This window comes from Cebus imitator, unplaced genomic scaffold (genome assembly GCF_001604975.1).
Source record: "Cebus imitator isolate Cc_AM_T3 unplaced genomic scaffold, Cebus_imitator-1.0 Scaffold4, whole genome shotgun sequence".
Classification (NCBI taxonomy): Eukaryota; Metazoa; Chordata; class Mammalia; order Primates; family Cebidae; genus Cebus; species Cebus imitator.
Window position 1 is genome coordinate 13,607,859 of NW_016107319.1, and position 24,590 is coordinate 13,632,448.

The 24,590-nt window shown below is 38.7% G+C and overlaps 1 long non-coding RNA gene and 1 pseudogene across 3 annotated transcripts in view; both read left to right on the plus strand.

The window, feature by feature from the left end:
• The window catches only part of LOC108307437, a 232,296-nt gene that overhangs the window by 12,756 nt on the left and 194,950 nt on the right, over nt 1–24,590 (plus strand). The gene's annotated exons all lie outside the window — the stretch shown is intronic.
• On the plus strand, nt 9,757–11,099 carry LOC108307384 (annotated as a pseudogene).

Below are 24,590 nucleotides of genomic sequence, written 5' to 3' on the forward strand. Positions count from 1 at the left end.
TTTTTTTTGAGACAGAGTGTCTCTTTCTCTCTGCGTCTCCTAGGCTGAATGGCACAATCTCAGCTCACTACAACTTCTGCTTCCTGGGTTCAAGCAATTCTCCTACCTCAGCCTTCCAGGTAGCTGGGACTACAGGAGCATGGCAGCATGTCCGGCTAATTTTTGTATTTTTAGTAGAGATGGAGTTTGACCATATTGGCCACGCTGTTTTTGAACTCCTAACCTCAAGTGATCCACCTGCCTCAGCCTCCCAAAGTGCTGGGATTACAGGTGTGAGCCACCACACCTGGCCCAATATGCTGATCTTTAACCTAGAAATAATACTCAAGTGTTTCATATATACTGATGTATTAGGTACGGATAAAGCTCCTGTGCAAAGAGACTTTCCAAAAAATACAGAGGGTCAAATAGGAAAAAAGTTTAGGAAACTAAACTTTAGGAAAATGTATAGGAAATAGGAAAAAAGATTCTGATACTTTTCTTTTCTTTTCTTTCTTTCTTTCTTTCTTTCTTTCTTTCTTTCTTCATTTCTTCCTTTCTTTCTTTCTTTCTTTCTTTCTTTCTTTCTTTCTTTCTCTTTTTTCTTTCTCTCTCCTTCCTTCCTTCCTTCTTTTCTTTTTTTTCTTTCACTCCTTGCAGAACTCACAGTCTAATACATGAGGTCTTTAGGAAGCTGGGTTCCTTATTGCTCCCCAATTCCATAGAGTGTTGACTTTATCTGTATGGTGGAGGCTGCCTCACCAGCTCCATGGCCATGATTTTCTATTAAAAAGCAAAAACCTTGACTTGGTAATTTGCTTGCAGTAGTTTTGCCTACATAGTATTAGCTGAGCAAACCTCAAGAAACATTGATTCGGCCATGTGCCCTGATAAAACTGGAGTTTTACTTTAAAAAGAAAAAGGCAAGCATAAGTACAGAAGGGCAATTAATGGCTTTTGCCATAAGTGCTGGCCAGCTTGACTGGGCAGATAGACTTGAACCAGGGCATAAGATCTAAGGTTATAGCTAAGGAGAGGTGTAAGAAATGATGAGTGGAGGGTGGGATGCATTCAGTGACTTCTCTGCAGACACTGGAATCTGGATTTACATTCTCAAAACCAAGGGAGGCCATCATTTGTAATAAGCAGAGATAGTGGAATCAGGTAGCTAAATATTCTAGTGAAGATGAGCTGATCTTTCATTGAGCCACATGGTAAGTTTGCAGAACAGGCTAGATTCAATTAATGATTTTTTTTTTAAGTGAGATGAGACATACCCTATTCAAACCAATCTCAAAAAATAATCAGTGAAAGGTAACAAGAATTTCAGCTATACGAGATTAATCAGCAGGATTTGAAATACAAGTAACGCTATTCCACAAAGAGTCAAAAACCCCACAGATTTTAATCTACCACTGTCACGGGAAGAGAGCTAGTATTTAGGCCTCTGGCTTAGCATGTGTTAGCACAGGGGAGAATGTGCAGGAAGTCACAGTTTCCTTTAGTGTGCCTGCCGCAACACCATTGCACAAAGTTAGGGGCAGGCTGATGTGCAGTTAGGCAGTACTAGAACAGCCAGACCGGTGCTTATAGCCAGTGTCCATTCTTGTTGGCTGACACCCATGCTCAGTCAGTCAGCGCCACCATCCAGGGTACTAAACATTGTCAACATTACCCCAGCTTCCAGGGGCTATTCAGAACGTTCTTGAGAGATGTCCAGACCATAAATGGCCAAGGAAAGATTCCTAAGAAAAAAACTAGTAGTTTCTTCCTAAGATGCAAAACTCGACCATTGGGATGGATACAAAGGAGAAAGAAAGAGACAACACCCAGATTTATTTGTCAACTCCTGTTTGAGAGAAGTGTGAAAGGTCTGCAGAAAGCATACATTCTGCCATTTTGGGTTTATATCCTATCCAGGATTTACTGGCCTTCCTGGAATTTTGGTGAAAAATTCCAGATTTCCCATATATTCCAAATGCAAAATATCTACTTTGCTTTCAGAGTGCCAAATACTGATACAGGTTACAAAGGAAGTTATGAACTTCCTACTCCAGAGGAATTTAAAAGTAGGATTTCCTTTGCTGGAATGGCAAGGAGAAGAATGTGTAAGAAGAGTGATGGAGTAAGGTATCTATCCATTTGGTTTAGCCTTTTAAATAATTACTTTGCACAGAGGAAAATGAGATCAGGAAGAAAGGCCAATATAGCCTGATAAATTGGTGGGTAGTAAAGTGCATTGGGACTTGGACATTTTTTGAAAAGTTGCCTTTGTGTGATATACCAGGTATCGCATAAAAGAAGAAATCCAGCAGTGTTTGTCTTTTATAGTGGAAGTAAAATATGAAAGTTAAAAGCATAGACCCTGGAGCCAGACTTGGCCTGGGTTTGGATACCAGTTCTGCCACTGAGTAGCTGTGTGACTGTGAATCAATTACTTACACTTTGTTCCTCAGCTTCATCATCTGCAAAATGAGATAACATAGTTTACCTCATCAGGTTGCTATGGAGATTAACAACCCATATAATGGCTGGCTTATAGTAAACCATGTTAGCTATGATATTTTTAATACACTCTTAGTCCTAAACCATTTGCTCCTACAGCAGTTTACTTTTCTATTCCCCATTCACTTGGCATCTAACCTTATCAATAATTTTTCCTTTTTTTTTTTTTTTTAATTTTCTTTTTTTTTTTATTTGTTATTCTGGGCTATCTACCTGGCTTCCTCTCACTGACATTCAGGCATATCCTCTTCTGTTGTCTCAACCCACCCATTGTAAAACATACTACTCTTATGGCACAATTTCATTCCCCCAGTGTTCCATGACATGAACTTAACTTCATCCTTTAGAGAATATTTATAGGTTTCTTTTGCTATTTGAATAAATAAACTCTTAGATGGTGTGAAACAGATAATGCTGTGGGTGCACCAAATTTGACTTCATTTCCCTCTTTTGGGGCACACAGGATAGCTACGTATTCCACCATCCCTTGCATTTAGGTTGGGTCCAAGTGATTGAGTCTGGATCCTGGTGTTTTGGTGGAAGTGATGTGTTGTACTTTCTGGACTGGTCACAAACCCCCTGGAATGATTGCCCAAGCTGTTTTCCCTTGTCATGAATGCCTGAGATGCCTCAAGTTTAGGATGGTAGCATCATAGTCTGATATGGGATTGTACCCCTGCATCACTTCCTGGGGGAAAGCTACCAAAGACAATTGCCTGCATTGCACTTGACTGGGAAGTGAGTCACAAATAAACCTTTACTGTGTGCACCCTGTGAGACATTGATGTTTATATATTACTGCATTGCCCTGATTAATTTACATGATACAGAATAAAAAAAAATGTGGATAGAACGTTAAGTCTGTAGTGAGTATTATAGTGAAGTTTGAATGTATTTATACTAGGAAACCATTACTGAACACAGAATGTCAAGTAGCTGAGCAGCATGTTGTGGAGAAAAGAATATGGACAGGAGAATCCCACAGAACCACATACAAATTCTGTTCCAAATGTGTATAAGCTTTGACTTTCGTATGTTCTTTCTCTAGAATCCAAATAATTTCTAATAATATTCTTGGATAAGTCAACTAAGACCCATTAGGTAAACTCCTCCAACTCCTTGCACTTCCCAGTACCCTAATATTGCTAATCCAGTGTTTAATTTCCAATCCAGATTCTACATTCTCAACCACTTTTTAGAAATTTTACTTCATAGGAGCATGGAACTAAAGTCTTGAAAACAAAGGGTAGCAATTTTGTCCAGAAAAAGTACCCATATCCTTAATTTGTGGCCAAATGAAAGAAAATCATTATAAAATTTTATGTGTTGAAAATAGTACTTAGTAGAGAACAATTTTCCCTTTATTTAGTGCATTATTCAGGAAGTTCCGAAGTTAAAAAGCCTATGCCATGCACCTCAGCACAATTTTGAAAATATTGTATTTAATTAAAATAGGAATTTCTGAAATGATTACTATAGCATTTATCTTTCAAAACCTCACATACAGTTTTTGACCTATAAAATATTTATGAGTTAATTTGCCTTTTCCCCATGTTATGGCACACAAGAGCAGCAAAGACCTTGAAATTTCCTTTAATACAAGCTGCCCTTTTAAAAAGTTGTGGTTTTAAGTAGCATATTTCCTCAGTATGTATGGAACAAAGTTCTCCTCCAAACTCAGTTTTACTTACACAGCCAGGAAGAGAACGGGAGAAAGAGAAGAATCCTGACCTGTAATATCACCTTAGCAAAAAGAATAATCTCCATTTTAAATTACTGAGAGTGAGCCACTGGCAGAAACTGCCAGCAAAGTTAGAGATATCTAGCGACCACTTAATTGTCAACCTCACTGTTTACACACTTACACACAGTCACTTTCACCACAATATAAACGCAGACTTCAAAGGCACACCTGCTAAAGCTGCCATTGTCACTTGCTGTTTAATATTTAAACAAAGTATTTAGAATTTATGGCATATACTTGGTAGCTTTTTAAATTAAAAAAAAAACCAGGCTAACATATATAATACTTATGAAATTAACAGATAAATGTGCTTAGCTGCTAACATTTCACATTAGGCGCACAGAAAAACAGAATTAACAATTCACCAGGTATTGCATTGTAACTTTAGTTATTTTATTCTACATTGCTTTCTTCTACATTGCTCAGTAATATTTTTGAAAGGTCAATACTGGAACCAACTAAGCTCTCTGTGGCATAGCTTTCCTTTTATAAAATTAGCAAACTTTTCATTCAGTTATCAAATAGATGTTCCTAAAAATTGATAAAGTAGCAATGTGATCTTTCAGTCCTTTTTGCCTTTCTGATGTCTGCTCAACATTCCTTCTTTTCTTTTCTCTTTCTTATCATCGTCCCAATCTGTAATATCCCTAAGGCTGTATTCCAATACCTCTGCTTCTCCAGTACTCCCTCAGACCCTCTTCCCTGGTAATATGGAGTTGCATTTTACATAGAGTTTGGTTCTGAAATCATTAGGCGAGGTAAAAAATCATATAAATTCAGAAATACCCTGGGAAAAAAATTCCTTCATTCACCCTTAACGTGTAATATACATGGCCGTTTTTACGCGTCATGTTTGAGGCTTCTGTACCATCCAACTCAGCCAGTTTTTCCTCCAGCATTGGAACAGATTGCTGTTTTCTCAGCTAAACACCTGATAAAGTAGTTGGCTTGCATTTGGGGGCCATGTTGTACAAGAAAAAAAATGTATCTTTAAACACTTGAATCACATGCAGCATGGTGAGATGCTCATACTATGAGAGCAATTCAGGAACTGAGACCAACTGAAGGAACATCAGATTCACATCTCCCTTCTCGCGCTCCTCTGGGGCATATGCTTTAGTGGAACGTGGGACAGAATCACCCACACTATTTACATTCTCCTATTTCTCTCTTTCTCTTCCTGGCAGAGTAAGTATAATTGAGTATGGATGAGAACTTTATTCTGTATGTATTGAGGAAATATGCCATTTAAAACCATAACTTAGAAGGGCAGCTCATGTTAGAGGAAACTTTAGGGTCTCAGTTGTCATTGTGTGCTGTAACAGGAATCTCCTTTGATAAAATGGAGTGAACGCTTCATAGGTTAAAATCATACAAAGATGAAGAAGACTGTATATCTGTAAGTATGCAGTATGGAGAGAACTGATTTGCTCTATATCATGGTTTTGCAGCCTTGGATCCATTGACATTTTTGATTGGATAGTCCCTTATTGTGGCTGGCTGTCCTGTGCATTGTAGGATGTTAAGCAGCATACCCAGCTTCAACTCACTAGTTGCTTGTAGTAATCTCCCCAAAGTTATGGCAACCAAAAATGTCTCCGGACATTGCTGAACCACCGCTTGTCAGTGTGTGTCAAGGGCAGAGGGAGGTATCACCCATGATTGAAAAACACTTCTCATTATAATAAAGTGAAGAGTTTGAAAATTTTCCGGAGAAATTCTAAATGGGAGACATGAAAAGGGGATATGGAGTGGGAGTTGGAGCAAGACTGGGCACTATGTTAGGTGAGGGGGCCTTTGAAAATCCTTTAGTCATGGCATGATTGGAGGCTTATATGATATATATGTCTAGGCTGGGTGCATTGGCTCACTCTTGTAATCCCAGCACTTTGGAAGGCCAAGGTGGGTAGCTCACTTAAGGTCGGGAGTTCAAGACCAGCCTGGGCAGCTCGACAAAACCCCATCTCTACTAAAAACATAAAAATTAGCTGGGCATGGTGGTGCTTGCCTGTAGACCCAGCTACTAGGGAGGCGAGAATCGCTTGAACTGGGTGGTGGAAATTGCCATGAGCCAAGATGGCATGACCGCATTCCAGACTGTGTGACAGAATAAGACTCTGTCTATATATATATATATATATATATATACACACATATATATATATATATATATATATATATATAATCTGATTTGAAACTACTTTCTGTTATATGAACCCCCTTCCATTTCTCAAACCTCCAGTCAAGTCTATTGTAAATACCAACATCATATGTGAACAACTAACTTACGGCCATTAAGGAAGAGAATGAGTCCCCCATCTGAGCTGACATGATGTGAAATAAGGACCCACATGGAAAGTTTACTTAATTCAGAAGAAATGGCATCCTGGAACCAACTACAATCAACAAGGGTGACACAAAAGCCTTGAATTTCCATGATGCATGGATTATAGGTTTGAACACATTTCTTTTTTGAGACGGTGTCTCACTCTGTTGCCACGCTGGAGTGCAGTGGTGCGATCTCAGCTCACTGCAACCTCTACCTCCTGGATTCAAGCAATTTCCCTGCCTCAGCCTTGCGAATAGCTGGGTCTACAGGTGGAGGTGCACACCATGACACCCATATCCTGGCTAATTTCTGTATTTTTAGTAGAGATGGGGTTTCACCATGTTGGCCAGGATGGTCTTGAACTCCTGACCTCAGGTGAACCACCTGCCTCACCCTCCCAAAGTGCTGGGATTACAGGCATGAGTCACCGCGCCTGGCCAGGTTTAAACACTGTTATCTAGATCTTTGAAGTGTGGGAGCTTCTCAGTGACACCATGAGTGGTTTCGTGACTCCATGACTTGTGGGTACTATAGACCAGGGTCCCCAAGCCCCTGGTCAGGGACTGCTACCAGTGTCATGGCCTGTTAGGAACCAGGCCGCATAGCAGGAGGTAGGCAGCAGAGGAGCCCACATTACTATCTGAGCTCCACCTCCTGCCAGATCACATGCAGCATTAGATTCTCACAGGAGCACAAACCCTATTGTGAACTGTGTATGTAATGGATCCAGGTTGCATTCTTATGAGAATGATCCTAATGCCTGATAATCTGAGATGGAACAGTTCCATCCCGAAACCATCCTCCTACCCCAAAAAAACCGTCTTCAACGAAACCAGTCTCTGGTGCCAAAAAGGTTAGGGACCACTGCCTAGACCACACAGAGCCACCACCAACTCCTGCAAGGGTTAATGTGGGAGAGAAAGAAGATGCTCTTCTCCTCTATCCAGATCTGTCTTGGGATTGGGATTGGAATTTCTTCCAGAAATGGGAAGTGATTTCATTGCGAGGATGACTTTTACCTTGTAATATGAATCTGCCCCAAGACGCTGCTAATTTTCCTGCTCCTCACCCTCAAAATCTTGCAGTCTCTTTGATGTCTTCAGCTTAGTTCCTCCTCTATTACCCTGTAAACAACGTCCCATAAAGTTTTGTATAAAAAATTTAAAACTGTCGCTTTGTCACACTGCCTGGCTACAGATATGACAGGGTTCCACTTCTCTTGGCCCACTCCCCTTTTAGTCCCAGATTTATTCTGTCAAATATGAACTGTTTTCTGAACACATTCTACTCTTGATCACTCCTATGCTATTGGCTCAAGCTGTCCGTATGTATAGAGAGCCTTTCATTGCCATATCTTCAGGTCTTAATTTGATCTATTTGATCTATTCTATTCTACTTTAAAATATTGGTCCAGTGATACTATTTTATATGGTAAAGCAAACTCTGAACGCACAGAATTTTATTTATGCCTCCTTAATGGCATTAGCACTTTTCTCCATTGTAATAGCTATTTGTGTACATGGTGTACACAGATAGCTCCTAGACTCAGAGCTGTTTGAAAACAAGAACTATGTCTTAACATAATTGGTTCATAACAGGTGTTATGTAGTTGATTTTAATATTTTTCTTTTTCCTCAAAAGAATTTAAGGTGGCTTAAAAGAAGACACAAAATGTTGGCTAATGACTTAGATTAGAAAAAAAAGTGAGGGAAAAATAAGGAAGATTTAATAGAAACTTAAGAATAGTAGGTTGTCAGCTGGGCATGCTGTGGTTCATGCCTGTAATTCCAACACTTTGGGAGGGAGTGGTGGGAGGATTGCTTAATGCCAGGAGTTCAAGACCAGCCTCAGTAACAGCAAAACCTCATCTCTTAAAAAAATAAAAAAATTAGCTGGGCATGGTGGTGCATGCTTGTAGTCCTAACTACTAGGGAGGCTGAGGTGGGAGGATCACTTGATCCCAGGAGTTTGAGGCTGCAGTGGGCTATGATTGTACCATTGCATGCCAGCATGGGTGGCAGAGTAATAGCTTATCTTTAAAAGAGAGAGAGAGAATAGTAGATTGTTAACAAAAAACACCAAAGAATAAATACATTTTCCTTATCTAAATCTTGTCAGTGGGTCGAATCTTAGAAACAAACTGAGATTGCTTCCTCATTCATAACTCTTCCACCAATAGTGATGTCTGGATTTGAGGAAGGGAAAACAGGGAATAAAGAAGTGACGTGAGACATTTTTCATTCTGTTTTCTCCCTTCTCCAGATCTGGTCATGCTTTATTTATTATGTGGTCTGTTAGGAACTGCTGTCTTTTTTCATGAACTTACCTTCCTGAACACTGTGATGCTTCTAGGAATGGGCACTTGGTTCAAGCAAGCCAAATAGAATCCTTCTCTTGAGTTTTTGGAGCTGAAGAAAGAGGCAAAAGCCTTTTCTCCATGGATAGTGAGCTGGAAATCTGCTGAATCACTCCAGCCCCTGGGCAGAGAAAGCACATTTTCAGGACAAGAATTTAAAGCCAATCCGTACAAAGAAGCAGAGATCAGAAACAGACAATTCTGATAGTATTTGGACCCCTGGTTCTTTTTTCTGAGACCACTCCCAAAGCTTCCTTGCTTTCCAACGCATATTTGTTAGAGCTTCTTCTGGTTCTTATTGGATGCAATCCAAGCTCTTGAGTCTGACAATCTGGCATTTCCAGCACCAGTCAGCCTTATCTTGCTTCTAGCTTCCCAGTCAAGAGTTGCCTTCTCCCAGATGCCATGCTCATTTTCGGTTGTGCAGTTTTCTTGAATGACCTCTTGCCTCCTCTCTCCATAATACTAATTCTTGCCTCTCTTCAGGGTCTAGTTCAACATTTATCTGCTCTACTGAGCCCTTCTTGATTGATCTTTTCCTTCTCTGAACTACCATCCCCCTTGTATTCCCAGCTTTTCTATATTGTCTGAAACAGATTTATCTTTCTGCCTTGGTTTGTTTTCCTGTGTATTTTGTGTGTAAGTGTGTGTATGTGTGTGTGTGTGTGTGTGTGTGTGTGTGTGTTTATTTACTTACAAAGTTGTTAGTTCCTTGATTCGTTTGAACATGACCCTTTAGGGTGAGGAGTAGAGGAGAATTGAACTGATCTACATAAAAAAGAGAGCAGAGGTCAGCAAAGCCTAAGTCCTCTCCTCTCGCTTTCCTCTGGAGAGTGGGACAGCATGAGCTTCACCAATCACTCTACTTTCTCCACCAACTACCAGGCCCTGGGCTCTGTCCAGGCGCCCACTTAAAGCATCTGGCTGGTCAGCAGCATGGCCACCGTCTAAGCAGGTGCCTGGGGCTCTGGTTCCCGCATCTCCGTGTCTTGCTCCACCAGCTTCCGAGTGGCATGGGGTCCGGGGGCCTGGCTGCAGGGATGGCCAGGACTCTGGCAGGAATGGGAGGCATCCAGAACAAGAAGGAGACCATACAAAGCCTGAGTGACCACCTGGCCTCCTACCTGGCTAGAGTGAGGATCCTGGAGACCAAAACTGGAAGCTGGAGAGCAAAATATGGGAGCACCTGGAGAAGAAGCGACCCCAGGTCAGAGACTGGAGCCATTACTTCAAGACCATCAAGGACCTGAGGGCTCAGATCTTCACAAATACTGTGGACAATGCCCACATTGTTCTTCAGATCGACAATGCTCATCTTGCTGCTGATGACTTTACAGTCAAGTATGAGACACAGCTGGCCAGGCACCAGTCTCTGAAGAGTGACATCCATGGGCTCCACAAGGCCATTGATGACACCAATGTCATTTGGCTGCAGCTGGAGACAGAGATCGAGGCTCTCAAGGAGGAGCTGCTCTTAATGAAGAAGAACCATGAAGAGGAAGTAAAAGGCCTGCAAGCTCAGATCGCCAGCTCTGGGTTGACCGTGGAGGTAGATGCCCTCAAATCTCAGGACTTTGCCAAGATCATGGCAGATATCTGGGCCCAATATGACAAGCTTCCTTGGAAGAACCGAGAGAACCTGGACAAGTACTGGTCTCAGCAGATTAAGGAGAGCACCACAGTGGTCACCACACAGTCTGCCAAGGTTGGAGCTGCTGAGATGACACTCACAGAGCTGAAACATGCAGTCCAGTCCTTGGAGATCGACCTGGACTCCATGAGAAATCTAAAGGCCAGCTTGGAGCACAGCCTGAGGGAGGTGGAGGCCTGCTACGCCCTCAGATGGAGCAGCTCAACAGGATCCTGCTGCACCTGGAATCAGAGCTCCCACAGACCCGGGCAGAGGGACAGCGCCAGGTACAGGAGTAGGAGGCCCTGCTGAACATCAAGGTCAAGCTGGAGGCTGAGATCGCCACCTACCGTCGCCTGCTGGGAGATGGCAATCTTGGTGATGTCCTGGACAGCAGCAACTCCATGCAAACCATCCAAAAGACCACCATCAGCTGGATAGTGGATGGCAAAGTGGTATCTGAGACCAATGACACCAAAGTTCTGAAACATTAAGCCAGCAGAAGCAGGGGACCCTTTGGGGAGCAGGAGGCCAATTAAAAGTTCAGAGGTCAAAAAAAAAAAAGAGAGCAGAATATGAGACTCTTGCAAGCAATCCAGAAAGGGAGAAATGAAGACCAGAGATGGAAGTTTGGGAGAAAGGAGGAGAGTGGAGCAGCGAGCACTGGAGGTTGTATATAGCCTGATGTGATTATTTTCCATGATCCCAGTTCCTCAGGAAATTAAAGCAAATTCATAAAACGCTTGGAGAACACGCATATTTTATGGAAACTGATGAAGGGATAGAGTTCTGGCTTGTCAAGGGGGAAAACTGAGGAAACACACGTGAATGCAGGTGCTATAGGCAGAGTGGCCATGAAAGATACCAGCCCTTGGGGATCTGCAGAAAACATGAGGAGTTTCAAGACCTAACCATGTCTGGATTTGGGGGTTCAAGCCAAAGGGCAGGATGTCTCAACAATCATCTGGGTTATAAGTGTTTATTCATTTAGTAGTAGGCAAATTACTCCTGCCTTCCCATGTTGATAATAAATCCCATGAGTAGAGTCCATGCTGTCTCTCCTATCTCAAATTCTCTCACACTGAGTCAAGCTCAAAGTAATTATATCCCTTGCCTCTCCACTTTCTATTGCCTTCTCTTTGTCAATGTTGGGCTGATAACGGATACAATTTTGCTTTTATCAGGTCGGTTTCCAGATCTATAGAAGAAGGAGGAAAAAGAGGAGAGGGGAAGAGTGGGCCCTGTTATTGCTCTCCACATGTTAAACTCCTGATGGTGGCCAGATTCCTTCATTATCTGGCTTCATTCCATTTATCTAACCTCATCTGCTTTTGCCCACTTGGTTCTTCTTTCCAGGAATATTGAGTTCCTCTCTGTCTACTGACATAGCATGAAGAGTTTCATCTCAGTGTCTAGCAAGAGACGGAGTTCCTCCAAGAAACCTATTTGACTCCCAATCACCAATTACCTTTCTTTCACACTTTTAATTGCATTTCTATTTAGTACTACGTCCCATGACATTCATTATTGTTCTCTTGGTGACTTTATGATGGCCAGTCTTCTCATAATCAGCTTGAGGACTAAAATGGTGATTTGCAGTTCTCATGTAGTAGGTACTTAGTACTTACTCAGTGTTTTGTAAGTCCCTTCCCTAAATGAGTTCACCAAGGTCAGGGGCTTTGTTTTGTTTCCTACTCTTTACCCAAAGCTAGAACTTGCCTAGGAAATAGTGGGTACTCAATGAATATTTATTGAATGAATTAATGAATTTCTTGAATGAATGAATTAATGAATACTGAATTAATGAATGCCAACCTTTATGAAATACAGTAGTACAGAACAATATGTTTTCTTTGCCTTTCCCACATATTATTTCAGACTTTTTCATCTCTCCCTTAACTCTATTATAACTCCTTTGTTGAATTTTTCAGTCTTTTAGATAATTTCAAATGGCATTATCTAGCTCCTTCAGTGTAGTATCAGTCACCCTTAAAGCACTGCACTTATTTCAAATCGCGTTTGTGCCAAGTTTAATCCATTTATACTGAAAGAGAAAACAGGGTAGCCCTGTAGATGCGTGGGCTGCTCCTTCATGTCTACACTCCCTTGAGTGTATCTCAACACAGAAAACATGGGAATTGGGCACGTCTATGGCAAAATGAAATCTCTCTAGAGAGGTACTATTTTCATAAACGGAAATGTTCAATATCATAAAGATATCAATAATCCTCAAATTCATATATAAAAATCGGTTCCAATTCCAATCAAAATCCCAACAGAGAATTTTATTTAGTGAAAGTTAATAATTGATTCCAGAATTCACTCGGAACAAAAGGTGGTGAAAAGCCGAGGCAGTTTTAAAGAAGAATGAAGGAAAGGCAATTTAGTTGTTAATATATGAGGATTTATTGTGAAGCCATATTAATTAATTCAAAGTGATGTTAGTGTAGGAATAGACAAACACACTAAACAGAACAGAGGGCCCAATATACATTTTTATATCTATGGAAGTGACACTACAAATTAGTATGGGGCTGGTGGGCACAGTGGCTTTTGCCTGTAATCCCAGCACTTCTCGAAGCAGAGGTGGGAGAATTGCTTAAGCCCAGTCATTTGAGACCATCCTGGGAAACACAGTAAGACTTTGTCTCTAGGAAAAATAAAACAGTTCGCTGAGTATGGTGGCATGCACCTGCAGTCCCAACTATTTGGGTGGCTGAGGTGGGAGGATCACTTGAACCAAGGAGTTTGAGACTTCAGTGAGTATGATCATGCCACTGCACTCCAGCCAGGGCAACAGAGTGAGACCCCATTTCTAAACAAACAAAAAAATGAGCATGGAATATCAGGTTGGAAAAAATTTTGCTGTAAGAATTGGCTAACTGTATAAAACAAAAGTGTATTTACTATATTATATACAAAAATAAAAAATGAATTTCAGGTGGATTAATAATGCAAATGTAAAAAGCAGAAACTATAAATACATTCAAGAAAAATGCAGAATATTTTCAAGGCTTCAGATAGGGAAACATTTTCTAAACAACACAGAAAATGCATAAACCATAAAGAAAAAAGATGAATAAATTTGACTACATTAAAATTTAAAGCTTATTTATAAAAAGATATCATAAAAAAGTTAAAAGGCAAGTCACAGACTGAGAGAAGATATTTCAAACCGTATATCTGACAAAGAATGGTATCAGGAATATATATTTTTTAAACTTAATAAGAAAAAGACAAGAATTAAATAGAAAAAAATGGGAAAGGATACGAATAGGCAATTCACAGAAACAGAAAAACAAATTATCATTTATGTTATTCTCTACTAGTATCCAGAAAACTATAATATCTAATAAAATTGAGAATGCAGATCCTCTATTTTATTGCCATTCTTTTTAAAGGTATATATGTGTATTAGAAAAACTCTTGTGTATGTGAACAAGGAGTTACATCTCCAGAAGATTGTGATGGTAAAAAATTGGGAAAACCCCAAATTCTCACTAGCAAAGGAACAGATAAATAACTTGTGGTATTTAAAAAAAAATCAGTTAAAAGTAAACTAATTAGGGCTATGTGAATCAATATGAATATACCTCGAAAAACATAATTTGAAGAAAGCAAATTGAGTGTATACAGCATTATACCATTTACATAAAGTTTGAAAACACACAAAACAATATTTTCTATCATTGAAGGACATATGTTGTATAGTATAACAGACTGGATTCCCAAAAAAGTAAGTTCTAAGATAGAGATTATCAAGCAAGAAGTTCTCTAGTGAGTGATTTTGGGAACAACATCTTGTGGAAAGGAGGTGAAGGAGGACTGTACAGAAGGGAGCTTGGGCTGTGATGCAGACCTAACAAAGACCCCATTCAACCCCTCTAGAGGCCTCTGAAACTGTGATTACCCTTCAGAATTGTCTTGAGTCGAGGTGATGGCCCTTGCCTTTATAGCCCTGCATTGATGGGTCACTGGATGACAGGAAAATGCATGAACCAGGGGGAAGGCAGCTCTCCTCTGTCTCTGTGTAGTCATTAGGAACATTCAACACCAATATTCTGTTACTCTCCTAGAAATATGGTAGCATTGTACTTTCCCATGTCCTTTAAGTTAGAGTTGGCCAATGGCATGGGAGGAGAAGTTGCATGGGTCACCTCTAGGTAGAAGCTTTTAATAGTTTGAAGTAATTCTCCAAATTTCCTTCCCACTACCCTGATGATCTGTGACATTCTAGGTGGTAGAAGCTCTTCCAGCTGCATTTCTCAATGAAGATAATGTGGATCAGTGCATTCAGCCATCCTGTAATCAACATGAGGCATGAGAAAAAAGTAAACATTTTCTTTTGTACATCACTGATATACTGGGGTTATTTGCCACTGCAGCATAACCTTCATGTGTAGACTGATACCACCTTTTGATTCCAAGTGTCACTTTTACTGTCTTTGATTTCTCTTCTTATTTCTTGCCATATGTGTTTACTTAACATTCTTTTTTGTCTTGTTCAAGATCAGGATTTCACAAAGTGTGTTCTGTAGAAAACTAGTCATGTGAGCGGCTCTCCAAAATCATGATTTTTATGGTCAACTAAGTAAGACACCACATGCTTTATCACTCTCTCAGGGATTTATAATTGCTGTTTAGCATATTAAATTTCCTAAGCAGTCCTTCCATTAGAAAACCTGTATTAACTAATTTTAATCTTCCATTTCACAAACTCATTTGACTATGGAACCCTAAAAATAACATCTATTAACATCTGACAGAGAAACACATTTTTAGAAAGTATGCCATAAGCATTCTTCCACTTTTCATTGCAAATTAAACACATCCAGCGGGTCTACTTGGAAGGGAAGAGAATGGAACTGGGACTTATTTACAATGGCTCCAAGAATGAACAGCCTTTCTACAGGCATGAAATTTCAATAGAATTGACTTGTAAAGAAACTATTCAATTAGCTTCAAAATAATTTCAGCACACATGTAGAATGTAGAGAATGTGAAACATAAATACGTATGTATTGGTTAAGGGGTCCTTAATTACCTAAGGCTGGCAATATGTTGGCAATGATAACATGCAGACGAATAAAAAGCAAAACAGTAAACGTTAGAAAATAACCCCTGCTAAATGAGTGGGTATAGACAGAAACTTGAGGTTGTCTAAGATCACATAAGGAGTAAAAGCCAGAATTAGTAGTAACTACATTCCATATATTGGATCTCAGAATCAAAGATTCACTGAGTCACACATCTTTCTTTGATATCATTCTGAATCTCTTGGAGTGTGATGTATAACAACTTAAATCTTAAGCACAAACAATTAGGGTAATTAGCATCTCTGTATATTTCCATGATGGCATCAGACAACAAAAGGAAACTTGCCAATTTCCCAATCAGGCAAAGTCCAAAAGATACTTTCCTGCCTGCCTGCCTTATTATTGCAGCAAATTATAGCATCACTTGCTGGCTGAGAACATAGCCACTCAGAATGAGGAGGCAGGGCAGACGGCTGCCTGTGCCTTTAGAAAATATTTGTTTATTTGTTTGTTTTTCAAAGAATTTAATATTTAACTCATCTGATATCTAAAGAATTTAGATAACAGTTAAAGAATTACTTTTTTCTAATGAAAACTCTACATTTTAATAAATTGGAGTGGTTGACAACCTGGAATGGATGGAGCAGAATGTTGCATAATCTCTAATCTCTCCCTGCATCTTTTTATATGTTTTGAATGAAAAAAGAACTATTTTAGTTGACAGGAAGAAAAGACTTCAGGGGAACACAAAACTTCCGAGGTTTTGTCTTTGCTTGCATGCATAAAAGCTTGAGATTGGAATAAAATTCTTAGTGTAATGTATTAGAGACTCAGAATCCAGATATTTTGGGAGTAGATGGCTCAGCAAAAACATAGATTACTTTTAGAACCAATCTATTATTTATTATTTCAGTTTATAAAAAATGCACCCAATGCATCTTTGGGATGAAGAGTTCAAAGTCATTGTGATTGTGTAGTTGGTTTATCTCTTGCTTATAGAAATCTGCGTATTTTATGTTGACTTGAAGTTGTGTTCTTTGAGAGATTGTCATGCCATAAAGACAAAAAAAAGTTAAAGAATAAAATTCACAGTGTCATCATAGATACATTAATTTCTTTTAAGTTACATATCACATAAAGATTTCCTGTCAATAGAGGTTTTAGTTAAATTATGAGGAATGGCTGCTGACATTGGTAGTGGGACATTATTTTTTATCTCTATAGTTAATCATTCCTATTGTCTTGAAGTCAGAATAAAAAACCCTACACAGAGTTCAAAGTGTGAAACCCATATTTATAAAATGAAGTAATTAGGGCCGGGCGCGGTGGCTCAAGCCTGTAATCCCAGCACTTTGGGAGGCCGAGGCGGGTGGATCACAAGGTCAAGAGATCGAGACCATCCTGGTCAACATGGTGAAACCCCGCCTCTACTAAAACTACAAAAAATTAGCTGGGCATGGTGGTGCGTGCCTGTAATCCCAGCTACTCAGGAGGCTGAGGCAGGAGAATTGCCTGAACCCAGGAGGCGGAGGTTGCGGTGAGCCGAGATCGCGCCATTGCACTCCAGCCTGGGTAACAAGAGCGAAACTCCGTCTCAAAAAAAAAAAAAAAAAAAAAAATGAAGTAATTAGATTTTTAAAAAAATTATCTGTGTTTGCATTAAATTATCATTTCTAACACTTCCTCTTCTTCCTCCCTTTAGTGCTTCCAACTTCCCTCCCTGACCCCACTTCTAAAACGTTTTGGTTTGCCAAATAGACTCAATTTCCAATTTGATAAAAGAGAAAATGGTTATACTGAGCTCAAAAGATTCCTACATTGTTTTAGTTGGAGATTGATAGTGATTCTTTAAAAGTTCTAATTTTGATTCTGAGAGTCTCCTTCCTAAAATAATTCATAATGCTGAGAAACAGCATTTCTTATATTAAAATTTAATTTCAAGTGCTACATTTAAGTGAAAAAATATTACTTTGAAATCAGTCTGTTTTCACTTAAAACATACTGTATATAAGCAGATAAAGAAACTTAAGCTGTCTTTTAAAAGCTCTATTATAGATATGTACATACATAAATATTCAAATCTTGAGTCAGGTTTTGTTTCTGCTTGGTTTTTCGTTGTTTCTTGTGTAATTATACATACCTGGTGGGTTGCACCTATTTTCAAGTAAAGTAGAAGCAATCAAAATCTAGCTATGTACTAAATACATTGTATTGCTCTTTTTATTATTAAAGGTGAAAGACTTTAATATAGTCATAAATTCATAAATGAGCATCACTTGGCAAACTTCTTATATCAAATTAGGCAACATTTAATTATTAAGCTAACTAGACAAATGAATGAGATGCCAATTAAAGCCCCAGCAAGCAGCCACTGTCCATTCCTGGTTTATAATTTAATGTCCACCAAAAAAGTCAAATAAAGGTCACCATATCACCTCACATCTGCACATTTAGGAACGGAATCTGCCTGTTGAATCAGCATCACTAGATTTAAACCTGAATATTTTAAAAAGCATATCAAACAAACAAACAAATACGCTCAAAACTCCATAGAGTGAGATTTCAAAAATGGCAAATATGTAAGACAAGTTACTTAGAGTACATTTCACATTTTTCTGCAAAAAGTGAAAGCAAAGCAGTATTTTCAAATAGCAGGTAAATAGGCGTTTGTGGTAAATAGAATTTTATTTCTTAAAATACTGTATTACCAACTCAACATTGCTTTAAGGTGTAAATAGGATGAATAAAGCTGTATGGTACAGAAATAGACTCTTAAAATTGAGTTCGAGTTTTATCTTGCTCATCATGTGAATGTGAATTTCAAATGCTTAATCTGAACAAACTACTTACCATGGAGCCCTTAATGAAATACTGGTTTCAAGCAGTTTTTAGGACATAAACTACAAAATAAAGAACCAGGGATCCTATTACCTATTACAATAAAGTGTTTCTGAAGGTACTTTATATCTTTCAACCTCTAGTTGATAAAGATGACTGGCCCACCTTCCAGAAGAAGGCTGCATGAGTTCCTATGAGTCTGCCCAACTAGAGATTTCAAGAGCCAAATTCATGTCATATCAAACACTGCTGCTACTTTCTCTGCATTGCCTTCAGGAAATCATAAAGCAATCCACAGGCTATTGTGAAATTCTTAACTTCCCAAAGTATAAGAAATGAGAATTGAAAGGATCAGGTACATTTTCTCTAAGATTTCAACTCTGTATTATGTTTGTAAAATAGAATTTAATAAGAGTGAAAAATTTGATTCGTCTTTTTTACCTGGTTAATTAAGACAACTTTAGGATAGAAGGATTATTTACATTTACTCAATTAATTAGCTAGTGAAAGATACCTTTTCAGGGAAGCCAATCACTATGCTAGGCACATAAAACGGCCATGATAGTGATAGTCCATATCCCCTGTATCCATGCTATTAGCAGTGAGAGTTCACAGATCTGTTCATCAAGAAGTGGAACCTATCTCTTCATCCCTTTAATTGGGGCTGTCCTTGTGATTTATTTTGACCAATAGAATGTGGCAGAAATAATGATGTGGCAGTACCCAGACTAGTACTTAAGAAACTTTGTAGATTCTTCTCTTGGGACTCCTTTCTCTGTCATGTGAACAAGCCTTGGCTACCTAGCTAGGGGATAACACCACAAGGACCAAAACGAAGTCAACCCAGATATGCTAACAGAGGCCCCAGATACATGAAAGAGCCCAGCCAAGATCGACATATCTGACCTAAAGCTGATTTACATCCAACCGCAGACACAGGCAGGAGCCCAGCTAAGATCAGAGCAACTGTCCAGCTGAGCTCAGCCTAAATTGCCATGAACTGAATAGCTGATATAAGTATATTGTAGTCTCATAATACTCCACTGTTCTCAATTAACACTGTGGTACCTGATATGAGTCAAGAAATTCAGAGCCTGAAGACATGAACACATTAAGCCACATTCCTATATGGAGTATCATCTTTAGATTATCTGTTGGACACATTGCAAACCTGTGCCTGAATCAAACTTTATAGTTACTGCCTTTCAGTAACTTTAAACATTATTTATTATATAAAATCATTTACAGGCTAGGTGCAGTGACTTACACCTGTGGTCCCAGCATTTTGGGAGACCAGGGCAGACAGATTACCTGAGCCTATGAGTTAGAAACCAGCCTGGGCAGCACAGTGAAATCCCGTTTCTACAAAAAATACAAAAATGTCAGGCATAATAGTGCATGCCTGTAATCCCAGTTACTCAGGAGGCTGAGGTGAGAGGATCACTTGAGGCCAGGAGTTTGAGGTTGCGGTGAGCCGTGGTAGTGCCACTGCACTCCAGCCTGAGAGACAGAGCCAGACCTTGTCTCAAACCATCCTCTGCAACATTTACATTACTATGTAGAACTATACAGAAAATGTGTTTATGCATGCTTGATTGGCGTTTTTAAAAATATATTAAACAACTTAAAGTTGAGAACCAAAAAGAAATGAGCCTAACAAGCTTCACATAGTCACTAAAAAACAGAAAATAGTGCAGGAAGTGATATGTGTATATGATATTAGGAATTATCATAAATTATCCCTCGTATCTGGGCATTTCAGATCCGTCAAGAATCATTCTAGCAAATTAGAGATGTGGCCAATAATGAGTAAGAAGACTGAATCAGTGATGAAAGGTTTCACATCAGGAGAAGTCCAGGCCCTGATGGCTTCACTGCTGAATTTGACCAAATATTTAAAGAACTAATACCAATCTTTATTTAAAGAATTAACACCAATCTTTCTCAGACTCTCAAAGCATAATACCAAAATGTGAATTATCCCTGGATGCAAGGTAGTGTCAACACATGCAAATCAATATAGGTGACACATCACATTCACAGAATGAAAGACAGAAACCATATGATCATCTCAATAGATACAGAAAAAGCATTTGACAAAATTCAGCATCCTTTCAGCATAAAAACTCTCAACAAATTAAGTATAGAATGAATGCACCTGAACACAATAAAGGCCATATATGACAAGCCCACAGCTAACATTACACTTGATAGTGAAAAGTTGAAAGCTTTTTCTTTAAAGCCAGGAACAAGATAAAGATGCTCACTCTTGCCACTGCTTTCAGCATCGTGCTGGAAATCCTAGCCATAGTAACTAGGCAAGAGAAAGAAATGAGTCATCCAGGTATGAAATGAAGAAGTGAAATTGTCTATTTGCAGACATGATATTATGTACAGAAAACCCTGAAGTCTCCAAGTTACAATAAATGAATTCAGCAAAGTTGCAGGAAAACAAATTAACCTACAAAAATAAGTAGTGTTTTAATACACTTACAATGAACTATTCAAAAGGGAAATCAAGAAAGTTTCTTATTTACAATAGCTACAAATACTTATTAATAAACCTAGTCAAGGAGATAAAAGACCTGTACACTGCAAGCTCTAAACCATTGATGAAAGAAATTGAAGAAACAAACAAATGGAAAGATATTTTGTGTTCAATTATTGTAAGAATTAATATTGTTAAAATGTCCATACTATCCAAGGCAATGTACAGATTCAATCCAATCTGTATCAAAATTCTAATGAAATATTTCACTGAGATAGAAAAAACAGTCCGAAAATTTGTATGGAATCACAAAAAATCCTGAAGAGCCAGAGCAATCTTAAGCAAAAAGAACAAAGCTGGAGACATCACACCACTTGATTTCAAAATATATTCCAAAGTTGTAGTAATCAAAACAGCATGGTACTGGCATAAAAGCACACACGACTTGATTTCAAAATATATTACAAAGTTACAGTAATCAAAACAGCATGGCACTGGCATAAAAACAGACACATCATCCAATGGAACAGAATCAGAGAAGGGCAACCATAAATAAATCCATGCCATTTACAGTCAGTTCATTTTTGACAAAGATGACAAGAACACACAGTGGGGAAGGAACAATTTCTTCAATAGATAGTTTTGGAGAAACTGAATATTCACATGCAGGGTAATGAAATTAGATCTTTATCTCATGCCATACACAAAAATTAGCTCAAGATGGATTAAAAACTTAAACATCAGACCTAAAACTATAAAAATGCTAGAAAAAAACACAGGAGGAAAATTCTATAACGTTGGTTTTGCATAGCCAACAAAACCAAAAATAGACAAATAGGATCAAAGCAAACTAAAAACTTCTGCTCTGTGAAGGAAACAACCAGCAGAATGAAGAGACAACCTATAGAATGAAAGAAAATATTTCAAACTATGCATCTGATAAGGAGTTAATATCCAAAATATATAAGGTACTCAAACAACAGCAACAAAACAAAAAACCTAGTTTAAGATGGGCAAAGAACTTGAGTGATATTTTTCAAAGGAAGACATACAAAGAGCCAACAAGTATATGAAACAATGCTCAACATCACTAATTATCAGGGAAATGTAAATTAGATCTACGATGAGCTATCACTTCATGTATGTTAGTGATCTCACTTTTATGTGGAATCTATAAAATCTATAAAATATGATTTCTAGAAATAGAAAGTACAATGGTGTTTGGGAGGGGAGGGAGAATTGGGGAGATGTTGGTCAAAGGATACACGATTTCAGTTAGACAGGAGAAATAAACTTAGGAGCTCTATTATACAACATGGTGACTATAGTTGATAACACTGTATGGTGTACTTGCAAAGTGCTAAGAGAGTAGATTTTAAACATTCTCACAACACAAAAAATAAGTATGTGAGGCAGTGCATATGTTAATTAGCTGAATTTAGCTATTTCACAATTATGCATGATTCAAAACATCATATTGTGAAGCATAAATATATACAATTTTTATTTATCAATTTAAAAAATCAACAAGAACAAGGCCAGGTGCAGCAGCTCATGCCTGTAATCCCAGCACTTTGGGAGGCCGAGGTGGGCAGATCACCTGAGGTCAGGAGTTCAAGACCAGCCTAGCCAACATGGTAAATGCAACCCCATCTCTACTAAAAATACAAAAATTACCCTGGCTGTGGTGCATGCCTGTAATCCCAGCCACGCGGGAGGCTGAGACAGGAGAACTGCTTGAACTGGGATGTGGAGGTTGTAGTGAGCTTAAGATCATGCCACTGCACTCCAGCCTGGGTGACAGAGTGAGACTCTATCTCAAAAAACAACAACAACAAAAAGTAGACACACAAAGTCTCATCCCAAACCATTCACACTATTATAACTTTAGGCCACTATATATTATAACTTTATGCCAAATTCATCATGAGCCATAGAGCAGACAAATGATAGAATTAGGATTTGGAAGGATCTTCAGGGCTAACTGAATGTGGGGCCAACAAAAGCAACAGTATATAAAGAACCCCATCCTCATCCTAGCTGTGCCACGTGTACCTGCTTTAGCCTAAAATTTTTTATCAGTAAAGTGAGAGTTTGAGTATAAATGACTTCTTTGTGTTAGAGGGCAATAAACAAATTAATTCCTCTTTGCATTCTAAAAGATGGTGAAAAAGAGCTGAATTACATAGGACAATAAAGTTTTTGAGAGGCCAAGTGGGGAAACAGAGGAAGGAAGATGTCACTAGACAAGAGAAGTGTAATGGAGGGAATCTGGGGAATTTTCTTTTTCATGCTGTGTGAATGTGCCCATAAGCCTTGCCCATTGTTTTGGAATTAGACTATTGAGGCCAGTTGGGAAGGCACCGGGGACGTATTGCAAAGTACAAGTAAGTTCATCTAAGGGATCTAACATGTGTGCCAAGAGTGAGAAGAGAAGCTGTCCAAAAAAGGCCCGTCATCTTTGGGCTCCATGGGATCTTTGCATGCCTCACAGTCTCTGGCTGAGAAAGATATCCCTGCCTCACAGCATTCATCTTAAATAATAACTTGCTTTTTTCTAAATTCTCTAACTCAGAATTTTTGATGAGCCATTTGGAGCCTGATTGATGTATATCTCTGTGTTATATATAAAGAAAGGATTTGTCCAAAAAAATTTACACAAACAATACCATGAAAATGACACTCAAAAAAAAAAATACCTGCTTGAAAGAGCAGTTTTCAAACACCTTAAGTACTTTAAAACATGATTTTATCCATTTTCCTTTATAAAATACATTAAAATTATGACCAATCATCTACAATGATGTGTCTATATGTTTTTTCTAATTGTGCAGAAAGATATTTGGAAGACAATTTTAATGTGTAAATTATAACAAGATTTAGGGAAGTTGGCTAATAATATGGCAGGCTGATTAGATGAATTAGTAAATCAACCCAAGCTGTTACTGTGCATATGTAAGTCCTCTGAGATGAGAATTTTTAATTGATTCCTCAAGGGTGCTTGTTAAACTGGCAAGATGGCTCCTTGACTGTTCATATAAATAATGAAAAAAACCTAACATTAAAAAAGTAGCCAGTTAACCTCCATACTGGTGGTAATGAACTTCATACTGATGCCACAATCACTGAACATCAAAATTCCAGTTGAAATGCAAGCCCAGATAATTTCGTTTTCTCTCTTCCTGCTTTCCTTCTAACTCCTTCTATCTCCAGTCTCATCCATCAGCAAAGGCAGACCCCCCTTGTCACCTCCCTGTGCCCACACTCCAGTCCCCTCCAGCTCAGTTGTCCTTTTTGCCTCTATCTTATACTAGTGATTTGTGCATCATTCTAATGCTCCTGTTCTATTTCCCCCGTAAAGTGCTAAATACATCAAAGTTTCATGTAGTATAAAGGGAATGGGATTTCATCTGCCCGAGCTGGGTTCAAATGCTAACTACTGAGTTTTATAAGTGTGCAACTTACAGAAACTGACTTAACCAGAGTCCGTGTTTCCTCATTTGTAATTTGAAGACAGTAATACCCATTTTGCATGGTTGCTGTGGGAATTTAAGATGATGGGGATAAAGCTCCCAGGATTTAGCACTTCATTAGTAGTCAAAATGATTTTCCTTGCCTGTGTCCTTTTATTGAAATCTGGCTTTCCTCCAAGTGACACTGCTTCCACCAAAACACCCTAGCTGCT